The sequence below is a fragment of the Triturus cristatus genome, chromosome 7, assembly GCF_964204655.1.
Source record: "Triturus cristatus chromosome 7, aTriCri1.1, whole genome shotgun sequence".
In the NCBI taxonomy this organism is placed as follows: domain Eukaryota; kingdom Metazoa; phylum Chordata; class Amphibia; order Caudata; family Salamandridae; genus Triturus; species Triturus cristatus.
Window position 1 is genome coordinate 1,488,594,912 of NC_140590.1, and position 13,452 is coordinate 1,488,608,363.

The following is a 13,452-nucleotide window of genomic DNA, read 5'->3' on the forward strand; positions in this document are numbered from 1 at the left end:
TCACTGACTACCAACCTTATGTGGACTCTACCCACTTGGGTATTATTTGCACTAATTGCTTATTTTGCACAACTTAGTCCAATGTTGCACAAGCAGGTGTTCATTAGTTTTACAACATGAACGATTTTTGAACTGTTATCGCCTGTTGGTTTTACCTTAATATCAGATTACACTCAATATTTGTGTTTTCTCTGTTTTTAAGGATTATTTTAACCAACGGTCCATATATGCTTGCTAGTCTGATGTTGATTTTCTATGCATTTGACGTATTTTACTGTCTGTAAATGTATTTTTGCATATATCTCTTCCATGTCTATTGTGCTATCCATGCGCCAGCCAATCATTGCACTTTCCTCATTTGCACTTGCACTTTAAATTAAACCTGCTCAGCCTCGGCATCATGTGATCAAGGCCTCCTGTAGGCTGAAACGCGTCATGCAGGAATTGCTGTAAGACAAAAATAAAAATTACTCACTTGCATCCTGGGTCAGCATTCGTCTGTTCCTGCTCTCCGTGTGATTGTTGGTGTGCAGGAGCATTCTTGGCGAAATGCCTTTATATATATATATATATATATATATATATATATATATATATATATATATATATATATATATATATATATATATATATATACATATATATATATTCACTGAAAAAAACATAGGTTTCAGGCACGTTATAGTTAGGAATTAGCATTTAAAAAACCTTAGAAATTCACTGAAAAAACCATAGGTTTCAGGGGCGTCATAGTTAGCTGGACTTTTCACTCGTACAAAACCATTGAAATTCCCCCGTTATAGTTAGTTCAGCTAACTATAACTCGCGCGCCCGCAATGCACTGCTGATGACGTCACATATTACATCACTCATGACATGGTCAGTGACATCACTCATGACATCACTGATGACATCTCAAATGTTTTTTTCAGTGAATTTCAAAGGTTTTTTAAATGCTAATTTCTAACTATGCCTACAGAGATAGGACATGTGAAGAAAGAAGAAAAAACGCACAGAAAGAAAAAAAAGAAATGCAGAAAGAAGCAACAGAAGTCCTCAAAGACGAAGAAAAGTGCAGGAAGAAGGATAACGTGCAGAAAGAACAAACAGAAGAGCAGAAAGAAGCCTTGTTGCAAAATCATCCTGTACCCTCAACTTTTTCAGACGGATACTGGTGGTAACTGAGTCTGACGAACCAGTCCTAGAGCCAGTGCTATGTTAAAAGACACTCAGAATACAGTGAAAACACCTACATACACTAGGGAACACTATGCGTTGGGGTCCCCCTGTGATCAGCATGACCTCCTCTGTAAGCCCCTAGTATATAATAGGGCAGGGGATTTAAAACTACCTCTTAAAACGCGCCACAGGGCGTGTTTGCACACGTCACCTCAGGCCCTGTCCCCTCACTTCCCCACTGTGTAAACACGCCCTGTGGCCGTTTTAAGTTGGGAGATTAAGTCCCCTTGAATCCTGAGGGTCCCTAGGGTCCAACTAGACCACTAGGTACCTCCAGTAAGCGCCACAGAGCTGCGTTGCAGAGAGATGTAAAAAGGGGCACGGCCTAGACCACCTCTCTGCAACACAGCGCAGTGGCACTTACTGGAAGCACCTGGTGGGCTAGTTGGCCCCCAGGGTCCCTCAGGATTGAAGGGGAATTATTTCCCCAACTTAAAATGCGCCACAGGGCTTGTTTGCACAAGTTAACTCAGGCCCCGTCCCCTCCCTTTACCATTGTGTAAACATGCCCTGTGGTCGTTTTTAGTTGGGAGATTAAGTTCATTTGAATCCTGAGGGTCCCTAGTGTCCAACTAGCCCACTAGGTACCTCCAGTAAGCGCCACAGAGCTGCGTTGCAGAGAGGTGTAAAAAGTGGCACGGCCTGGACCACCTCTCTGCAACGCAGCTCAGTGGCGCTTACTGGAAGCACATGGTGGGCTAGTTAGCCACCAGGGGCCCTCAGGATTGAAGGGGAATTATTTCCCAAACATAAAACGTGCCATAGGGCGTGTTTGCACACGTCACCTCAGGCCCCGTCCCCTCCCTTCCCCACTGTGTAAACACGCCCTGTGGCCGTTTTTTAAGTTATGAGATTAAGTCCCCTTGAATCCTGAGGATCCCTAGGGGCAAAAATAGCCCACTAGGTACGTCCAGTAAGCGCCATTGCAGAGAGGTGTAAAAAGGGGCACGGCCTGCACCACCTCTCTGCAACGCAGAGCAGTGGCGCTTACTGGAAGCACCTGGTGGGCTAGTTGGCCCCCAGGGTCCCTCAGGATTGAAAGGGAATTATTTCCCCAACTTAAAATGCGCCACAGGGCGTGTTTGCACACGTCACCTCAGGCCCCGTCCCCTCCCTTCACCACTGTGTAAACACGCCCTGTGGCCGTTTTTTAAGTTATGAGATTAAGTCCCCTTGAATCCTGAGGATCCCTAGGGGCAAAAATAGCCCACTAGGTACGTCCAGTAAGCGCCATTGCAGAGAGGTGTAAAAAGGGGCACGGCCTGCACCACCTCTCTGCAACGCAGAGCAGTGGCGCTTACTGGAAGCACCTGGTGGGCTAGTTGGCCCCCAGGGTCCCTCAGGATTGAAAGGGAATTATTTCCCCAACTTAAAATGCGCCACAGGGCGTGTTTGCACACGTCACCTCAGGCCCCGTCCCCTCCCTTCACCACTGTGTAAATGCGCCCTGTGGCCGTTCTAAGTTGAGAGATTAAGTCCCCTTGAATCCTAAGGGTCCCTAGGGTCAAATTAGCCCACTCGGTACCTCCAGTAAGCACCACAGAGCTGTGTTGCATAGAAGTGTAAAAAGGGGTGTGGCCTCAGAACACCTGTCTGCAACGCAGCTCCCTGGCGCATACTGGAGATACCTGTTGGGCTAGTTGGCCCTCAGGGACCCTCAGTATTGAAGGGGAATTAATTCCCCAACTTACAACTGTCCAGGGGCGCGTTTGCAGAGTGCTGCAAGGAGGGGGCATGGCCTCCGGCGTGATGTCGATGTTTTATTTATTTAATTTTTTTAAGAATGAGGGCTATGTGCCCCCCCCCTTCTTTTTCTAATTTACTGGCCCTGGGGACCCCTTCCCCCAGGGCCTACACCCTAATTTATTTTGTTGAAAAAAAAAATTTGGCCCTCCCAAGGCCTTAACCGGCCCCCGGGACACCAACCCCCGGGTCATGGCCTTTATTTTTTTTTAATGCTTTAGGAGGGGGCTGCGTTGCCCCCTCCTCAGGCCACTTATGGCCCCGGGTACCCCATCCCCCGGGGCCGGCCTTTGTTTTTTATTAGTTTAAAAAAATATATATTCATAGAAACACCGAGGACATGCTGGACAAACCGTATGTACCTATTACCATGACGATTTGCGTGATATTCATTAAAAGGCGACAATGCATAGAATGAATCCACATGGAATGTATTTACACCGCTAGTGAAGCTCTGACATGTCTGACGCCCTACCGTGCCTAATCCCGGCGCCCCCACTGGTGGGTACTCTCCAAGTAGACACCCTTGTCGTTTATTTATACAAACATGGGTAGCTATTGACAGGCACATTTAATATACATGCACACCAAGCCATTTAAAGGGGATTCGACAAAAATTCTACCTAACTATGCAAAAACACCCCTCACGGTTAATAAAACACACATCCACCGCCGGATGTGTAATACTTTTTAATTTACTCTCTGGAAAGGAGACGAACCTCACTTGAGAGTCACAGCGTGCTCCTGGCTGAGCCCAATGCTGTGTTACACCCACCAGTGCCCGGCGAGTGCCTCACACCTCTGTGTTGTATTCCACCAGCTAGTGCGTATACTATGACACTCTCTAGCCCATTTGCACTGTAAGACCACCCCGTGAATATGTCATGCCACACTTGCCTTCGCACCGGTTATTTTGCCCCATCTAATGTGCCTTCCTCTATGCCTATGTTATAACGCACAGCGCTATGCCACACATATTACAATCTGGGATCCATATCTTTGTCACAGTGCATATGCAACATTACACTCCACAGCACATATTTTATATTACAACTTTAGAGACTTGTTAGGTTACACAACACTGCCCTGTGCATTTTACACTCCAAGGCGCATATCGCACAGCACGCGCTAGTGCCTGTGCTATCTCGCGCTCTCCAATGAATCTGTCATTGCGCACAATGTATTGCATATTATATTTCACGCCCCGGTTCATCTTATATCACACTTTTTGGTTCTTTGTTTATACCATATACTATATCTAGTTTTCATTTTCAATCGTGCTCTCAGGACTATGTTCTATATAACATTGCGTCCACCTACCCTTTTCACGGGAATTACATTTTGTGATGGGGGTGGAGGGTCAGGGGGTGTTTCTGCCAAGTGAGCCCGGAGTCACAGTCACAAACGTCCTCTTCTTCCTGAATAAAAGTGAGATTTTGCTGCATACTTGTTCATATTTTAAGTAGTTCGCACAGACACACATTTTAAAAACAATAAAGTTCCTAATACCCACCTTCTCTGAACAGTTAGCTTGCTGCCCCATCCACCTCCTCCCTATCCTCTGTTGTCTGAATCCATGGACTAGCCTCCTCCCTCCTGCTAATGCATGGTCTGATGTGCTGCCACTGCCCTCCATTTAGCATGATGTACCAGTCCACTCCTCCTGCCCTCCATTGCCCAATTCTATGGCCCATCATTGACCTCCTGCTTCGCATCTGTGCTTAGCCTGCTGCCCCTATTCTCCTTCCCCCTGCCCTCCGATGTCTTTGTGCATGCCCCTGCTCCATCCTTTTTGCCCACCATGTTCCATGGACCTGCCACTCCTATCTACTCTGAGTGTTCTGTTGAGCTGCCACTCCCCTCCCACCTGCCTAGCATTGTCAGATGACTGTAACCTGTCCCTGCCACCTCCACCCTGCCTGTCCACATGCCATGCCCCTATCCCCTTCCTCCTGTCCTCCATGGTCCATTTTACTGCCATACCCTTCTGCCCTCCTTGGTCTGTTGTGCTGCAACTGCTCCTCCTGCCTGCCCCGCGCGGTCTGTTGTGAGGCCCCTTCCCCTGAACTCTCTAGTCTGTGCCCAGGTCCTGACCCTCCCTTCTATCCTCCATGGTCCTTTGTGCATGCCCCTGCACCCTCCTTCTTGCCCATCATAGCCATTGTGCTGACAGTAACCCTCCCGCTTGCCTTGCATGGTCTTCTGTGCTGCCACGGCCCCTTCCACCTTCCCTGTGTGGTCAGCTAGCTGCCCCTGACGCCCTCCCACCTTCCCTCCACGGTCTGTGTGTATGCCATCATAGTCTCATTGTTGCTCTCCATGGTGTGTCTTGTTTCTAGTGCCCATCCTGCCTGACCTCCATGGTCATCTTGGTGCTCCTGCCCTGCCCCCTTGCCCCCAGCCCTCTGTTTCCATGTGCAGACCCTTATTCCCTCCCTCCTGGCTTGTCTGTTCCATTGTAATGTCCCTGATCCGTTCCTCCTGCCCTTTATGGTCTGTTATGCTGCAGCTTTCTCTGATGTCTGTCCATTATGGTCAGCTAGCTACCATTGCCTTTTTCCCCTCTGTTCTCTGTTGTCCATGTGCATGGTCCTGTCCCCTCCCTATTGCTTTCTATGGATTGTTGTGCTGCACTGCCGTCCCACATGCGCTGTGTGGTGTATTGTGTTGCTGCAAACCCTGATGCCTGCCCTGTAGGGTCAGTTTGGTGCACCTCTCCATGTCCCTCCTGTCCTCTGTTATCCGAGTCCATGTCCCTACCCCAATTCCTCCTGCCTACCATGATCCAATGTACCATACTTGCGAACATTTTGAACTTGGTAAGAGGGAGATTTTGAAAAAAAACTGGGGTATTGATTTTCCCCTTTGAGTTACATTGAAAAAGAGGAGATTGTAGACAGGAGACAGATCAAATAAAGCCCATTTTAGCTTAACAACATTGGACGTTTCCTGGCTGAAACGTGTCTGTTGGCATGTATGGTTGTACTACCACTGCCTCTTCCTTCTGCCCACAATGGTCTATTATATTGCCACAGCCTCTCTTGCCAGTCCTGTATTGTTGGTTTGTTGCCCCTGCCCCCCTTTCCACTGCCATCCATAGTCAGTTGTGCTGCCACTGCCCTTCCTGCCTGCCCAGTGTGGTCAAATTGTTGCATCTGCACTCTCCTACCTGCCTTCAATTTTCAGAGTCCGTGCCCCTGGCCTCTACCTCTCAACAGTATCCCAATGAACAACTAGATTGCTAAGATTCTATATTTATTACAAAAGTGTGGAACGCCTGACCTCATCTTGATGTAATCAAAACTGTAATACCTAGAGTATTTCCTTTAGAAATTACATATATGAGAGGGTCTTATTTGCATCAAAATTATGGTTAGTGCTCTAAAAAACTAAAATGAAGACATATTTCCTGAGTTTTCAAATAGCGACAAAGAACTTTTAAATTATTTGTAATCTTTATGTTTTTTTATCCAGTTGACCACTTGATTAAATGTTGCACCTAGGGGAGAGGATGTGGTGTTACTTCCAGAGCTGCAGACTTTGCAACTGGGGAACCAGGTTGGAGTTTCTGCTTCAGCTCAACATTCTGTGATTCTGGTCAAATCACTTAATCTCCCTATGTCTACAACCAAAATGAAATTGCTCTTGTGTGATGTAACCAATGCTCATGTAAAGCACTCCAATACCTGACAAGTCTGCACTATATAAAACTGCAAATACACACAACATAAGTGTTTTGCACACTTCTGTTATTGGGCTACATGTGGGCTACATCTGGGTGATAATTCTGTTGCATTTGGCCTCTTTTGTCTCTGGTGGCCATCTTGGGAGATTTCTTTGTTATGAAGTTTCCTAATTTCCTCATTTACTGCAGTGTCCTCAGTGGGAATACTTTCAGTTTTTAATTTGGTTCCATCAAGAAGGCATTCAGATGTGTCACATATTTGCCATAAATTCTGAATGTTAGCACTCTAGTTGCTCATTAGATCACTGTAGTAAAACTACTGCTCACCAGTGAAGTCTGCTGCTAGTATTCAAAGTGCATGTTTCAGTCTGCATGTCAGAATTTTTTTATGAAATAGAAGAGGATTTGAGAAGTAACTCAAAATGTGCCCTAATTTTTCTTTCTGCAGCACTAATCATAATTTCTATGGCAAAATGAACGCCCTCATTGTGTTCCTTTGTAAAATAAATGTTTTAAGTGTTACCACTTTATTCCAATCAAGATAGCTTCAGGTGTGCTATACTTTTGTCATACGTAAGACTGTTAGCGCTCTAGTTGTTCGTTAGAACACTCTGGGACATTCTGTCATTGGGCTATACTTGGGCTACATCTGGGTGATATTTGGGCTACATTTGGGCTCTTTTGTCTCTGGTGGCCATCTTGGGAGATTTTTTTGTTATGAAGTTTCCTAATTTCCTCATTTACTGCAGTCTCCTCAGTAGGAAATACTTTCAGTTAATTACTTTGGTTCCATCAAGAAGGCATTCAGATGTGTCACACATTTGCCATAAATTCTGAATGTTAGCACTCTAGTTGCTCATTAGATCACTGCAGTAAAGCTACTGCTCACCAGGGAAGTCTGCTGCTAGTATTCAAAGTGCATGTTTCAGTCTGCATGTCAGAATTGTTTTATGAAATAGAAGAGGATTTGAGAAGTAAGTCAAAATGTGCCCTAATTTTTCTTTCTGCAGCACTAATCATAATTTCTATGGCAAAATGAACCCCCTCATTTTGTTCCTTTGTAAATTAAATGTTTTAAGTTTTACCACTTTATTCCAATCAAGATGGCTTCATGTGTCCCATATTTTTGTCATAAGTAAGACTGTTAGCACTCTAGTTGTTCGTTAGAACACTCTGGGACATTCTGTAATTGGGCTATACTTGGGCTACATCTGGGTGATATTTGGGCTACATTTGGGCTCTTTTGTCTCTGGTGGCCATCTTGGGAGATTTTTTTGTTATGAAGTTTCCTAATTTCCTCATTTACTGCAGTCTCCTCAGTAGGAAATACTTTTAGTTTTTTACTTTGATTCCATCAGGAAGTGTCGTACTTTAGAATTTGGGACCGCGTAGGAGGCAGGGCCCTACCCCTGTCTATCTCGGTAATAGTGTACCGCGAATGGTTAATGAGGTATGTACAAGTGCTTTTTGTAACGTTTTAGCTATGAATGCACTGTGTATAAGCTATTTTACATCACTGCGTGGGTTCCATTTTGTATCGGTGGCCATCTTATGGTTGCCCTCACATAGGCTATATAGCATGAAGCGAAAACGGGCCTTTCAGAGCACATGTGGCTTTCTTTGACTTTTCTGTGACCTGGGCAGCTTGGCTCCGCCGCCCCAGGTCAAACTGGTCTCACGAGTTCCCCGTCCTCTGGCCACCTGTGATTAGCATCAGGGCTTGACACACCATAAAGTCTTTTCATCCTACACGAGCCTCCGGCTAATCTCTTTCACACCTGACTGTTCCTGCTTTATGGCTTGTTTCCCAAAACAGGAGATGCTCATGTTTATTGGGGCCTATCGATATCTGATGTGGGATCTGAGCTTTGCTGTGTAAATAATTGCGGGCTTGCTTAACTGGAATGTGGGATGGTCATCATGACTCTGCCTTTTCGTTTTGTAATGTATACTTTGAATGACCATACCATAAACTTAAGAATGTATCCCTGAGGCAGGAAATTCTGTATTTAAGGAGAAGCCCGTTTCTGTGATTTTCAGCAGTCTCCTGAGAACATACACGCTGTTGTACTTCTAGGATACCTGTAATTGGTCTGCAGCCAATAAACTGATCTTTGACTTCACCTAGAAGACTCTGTGTTTCTGTAGGTCTGAAACAGGAAGAACCCCGAAGTCATAGGGTGTGTTCCCCTGCACCGCTGGGCTTAAAATACCCAGTACTTCAGTTGGCGCCCAACTCGGCGCGATTTCAGCGGTACCGGTCCAAGCCAGAGGTTCGTGAGGAGCTTCGTGTGGAAATTCTGGAGGAAGGCCGCCACTTCATCGACCCCTGCATGTCGACGTGGTCCGAAAGTCTTTTCTGCGAGGTTCTCCGCGTCCCGACGGCTACGAAGGACTGCTGCCCTGATTAATCGCCCTGTTTTGGACCCTTGACGATTTTTGGTAGAGCGAAACAATCGAGAGAGTCTTCTGGTGACGCCATCGATCATCAATATTCAGTTAAGTATAAGTGGAGCGTCTCCCAGTTTGAATTTGGTATCCTTCGGGATCATTTCGATTTGGTGCTTGCAAGTCCCAAAGCCAGAGGACTCGTGTATTCACGAGACTATCGTATTCGATAATCCTTTGACGTTTGAAACTAGACTAGTGAGCGAAGATGCCTGGTTCTAGTGTATTTTGTAGATTGTTTTGTTTGGGTTGTGGAAGGGATTTCCAGTTAGAGGATTCATGTCCGGTTCCTCCAATTGGAACTCCAAATTATGAGCTTTATGTAAAACATGGCGTGGGCCCCATTGCATATAATGAAATATGGATCCGATACACCAGAAAGGACGGTGTTTTAAAATGGCCCCAAAATGGCAGTTTCGATACAGATATCTTAGATCATTTGGAAGTTAAATTGTTTAAAAAGAAAGCCCGGCCGGCGATGTTTGATTCTTTCCGCCTAGGGCGAAAGGTAGCCAAACAGAAGGAAACTAAGCTAGCGAAAAGAAATAAGAGAGAGAGAGGTATGTCAGTGATGCAAGCAGCTGTGCAATTTAAAGATAATGAGGAGGAACAAATGAAGGAACAGTTACATAGACAGCGCAAACTAGGGATTGATAAATGTTACCCTATTTTGTCACCCCTTGTGCAAAATGAGACAAAAGAGAAAGAAAAAGATTCCCTAATGTCCCATTTGTTAAGTTCGCCACCCCCATATGCGCAAAATGCCACCGCACCTCCACAGCTTGTAAATGCGCAGCCTCTAGTAAATATGCCGCAAGCCTTCCCGCAGCTGCCAGCTCCTCTTCAGCTGGCTCCTATCCCTGCAGTGCAGCCCTCTCAAGGGCCGCCAGTTTTGCTACCTGTTACCCCCGCGCTTTCTGCGACTTTGCCTAGCACGCCAGCGGCTTCCCCTGGCGCTCCTTCTTACACTACCCAGGTACCTGTATCTGAATCTGTTTTTCTTCCCTCTGTCTATCCCCCCGTTTTTGCCTCAACTTCTCCTTCAGCACGACAACGACTAGCTAATGTAGTTACTAGTCTAATGTCGCCTCTTTTTGGGTCATCTAGTACGACTCCTGCCTTACAGCGTAAGCAATTGCGCAGTCAGCTGCCTGGTCCCGAAGAGAAAGAGGTGTTAGATCATTTGGCGCGTAGGTGGATTGGTTTCCCTTCACTCTATGATGTGGAATCAGTTGTTAACGTTTTTCACCAATGGGATGCCCCAAAACAGAGGTATGTCTTTGATAAAATGTGTGAATTCCTCTGTGAGGAATTTGAGGATAATGGTGGAAACCCAAACCCAAACCCACAGGAATTGTGTCGAGTGCGATTTGATTTCGAAACAGGTGTAATTGTGGGCACCAAGGTAGATAAAGCAGTTGCGACTTTACTGTCCCTCAGAAATGGCGATTGTCAGCAATCATTGTTTGACCAGGATTTCCCTGTGGGGAAGGAGGTAAAAGCGCGCCAATATCCGATGCGTGAGGTTCCCCCAGTTTGGAGACCTGCTGATCCAAATGCTAATCCACCTGTCTTAGCACATTTTCAACGTGTTTGGGTGCATGTCCCATGGAAACGATCTGAAGTAATAGCGCTTAAACAGACATTGCCTGATCCCCGTAAAAACCCTACCGGTTATTATAAGGAGTTATCCCAAACTGCAGAGTCGTGTGTCATGAATTTGGCCGACATAGATATGCTGTTTGGGAATGTGGTTCCACAGCCTTTATGGGGATCCATTCGTAATGTAGATCACGCTGTAGAATTGGGTGACACATGGGCTAATATCGTTGCTGCAGACGCTAGACAAGTTGGTGGCGCAAAACCTGAGCCTTTAGTGGCAGAACTCCCTGGTAGAATTATTACCTACATGAAAACTATAATGCCTGCGATGCGCGTAAATTGGGACAAACTATTCGCATGTAAGCAGAAGAAAGATGAGACAGTGTCTGATTTCTTCACCAGGTTTGAAGAAACGTTTATCGACCACAGTGGCCAAGACATGAGCACTGAAGGTGGCCAACGGTTATTCGTTGATAAATTTGTGCAGAATCTACTTCCCGAGTTGTGTAAGAAACTAAAAGACTCAGAAAGTTCTTGGGCTGTTTCCTCTTCAGCGCAAATACTGGCTACTGCACAGTATTATGAGAATAGAGACAAAGATGAGAAGGACAGAACAGATAAGAAAACGAAAGAACTAAAGACAAAGGTCCTCTTGCAGCAGGCCTATCCGCCACGTGGAGGACAGAATAATTATAGGCAAACACAAGGTATCTATCAGCAGCCCCGACAGTTTCAGAATAATCAGCAAATGAACGGGTATTATCAACCACGAATCCCTGTAGGTCCCAACCAATGTTCATATTGCAAAGAGGAAGGTAATTTTAAATATAGTTGCCCTAAATTAATGCCGCGTAACAGTAATGCGTATGGCGCAAGAGGTAGAGGTGGTCAGCAAGCTCCTAGGGGTAGAGGGCGTGGAAATATTACGCGCGTCCTCTTCCGCCTCAAAATACCATAAATCGCTTTGATCAGCAAGCCAACGCGACTGGTAATACAGCTCAGTACTACAATAACGATTATTATGCAGAAGATGACAATGTAGAAGATGATGATTACTAGGACAGCCGTAGACAGAGAGAGGGAGTTGTTTCAGTGCCAGTGGATCAGAGCGGACCTTATGTTAAAGTAACTACAGCAAATGTAACGGAGCCCTTTCTGCTGGATACTGGTGCTGCAAAGAGTTCAATCATGCATTCAAAACTCCCTGGCGCGCCTTTGTCTGGCGAAATAAATGTCTCAGTAGGTTTTTCTGGCGCCCCAGTTAGGAACCCGATTTCTAGTCCTATGTCTCTTTCTGTTGGACCTTGTGAGCTAAAAGCACCCCTCATTCTAACAACAGGTTGTGGTGAAAATTTGCTAGGCTTAGATTTGCTAAAAAGATTGCATGCCACGCTGTATTGTTCTCCCTCAGGAGTACAACTTACATTAGGTAAGAAAGTGATTTCCCCAATGTATTTGTCTAAGAATGCAATGCCACCTGAATTGTCATCCCTTCCGGATGTCCTTTGGGCTACTGGTCCCAATGATGTGGGTCTTTTGGAAATACCGCCATATGTGGTCACTTTAAAAGCCAATGTTAGATTGCCACGCATTCCCCAGTATAAAATCTCTAATGAAGGTCAGAAAGCGTTGTTAGAAATTGTCAGCGATCTGATCAAAAAGGGTGTAATTGAAGAGACAAGAGGCAACGTTTGCAATAGTCCTGTTTTACTTGTCTTAAAACGAACGGACCCTTCACAGCCACCTGTTTACAGATTTGTGATTGATCTTAGAGAGGTTAATAAGATTGTTGTACCACAGTTTCCAGTTGTCCCTGATATAACTGCCTTGTTAACCATGATTCCAGCCTCCGCTGCATGGTTCTCAGTGATCGATTTAAAGAATGCTTTCTTTAGCATCCCAATTGCAGAGGAGAGCAGAGACATTTTTGGCTTTAGTTTAGGAGGTCGAAGCTTCCGCTTTAAACGCGCTCCTCAGGGCTACTGTGAAAGTCCATCAATATACAGCCAAGCATTAAAAGCGCAGCTTGATGCACTGGTTTTACCTAGTGGCACTATCCTCATTCAGTATGGTGACAATTTACTAATCGCCGCGGATACTGAAAAGATTTGCAAAGAAGCTACATTGTCATTGTTGCGTCATTTGTCTGCCTCCCATCACAAAGTGTCTCTCTCAAAGATGCAATATTGTCGACAAGAGGTGACCTACCTAGGTCATCTCTTATCGAAGGAGGGAAGGAAACTGACCCCAGAAAGAATTCAAGCCATTGCACAGTTGAGTGTGCCAAGAAGACAGAGAGAAGTGCGTGCTTTCTTGGGCATTACTTCATACTGTAGGCATTGGATTCCTAATTTTTCCTTGTTGGCAAAACCTTTGTTAGCATTGACATGCAAAGACACACCGAATCCTATTCCATGGTCTGAAGAGTGTCAGAAGAGTTTTTTGGAATTGCGCAACGCATTGTGTTCAGCTCCTGTGTTGGGTACCCCTGACTACAGCAAGCCTTTTACATTGTATGTTCATGAGAAAGATGGTTGTGCATTATCAGTGTTAACACAGCCTTTTGGCGACAGACCGCGTCCATGCGCGTATTTTTTGTCAACCTTGGACCCTGTAGCGAGGGCGTTGCCAAGTTGTCTGAGAGCCACAGCGGCTGCAGCTATGTATATTCGACAGTCTGCTGGCCTAGTGATGGATAACACATTGATTGTTATGGTTCCACATGCTGTGGACAC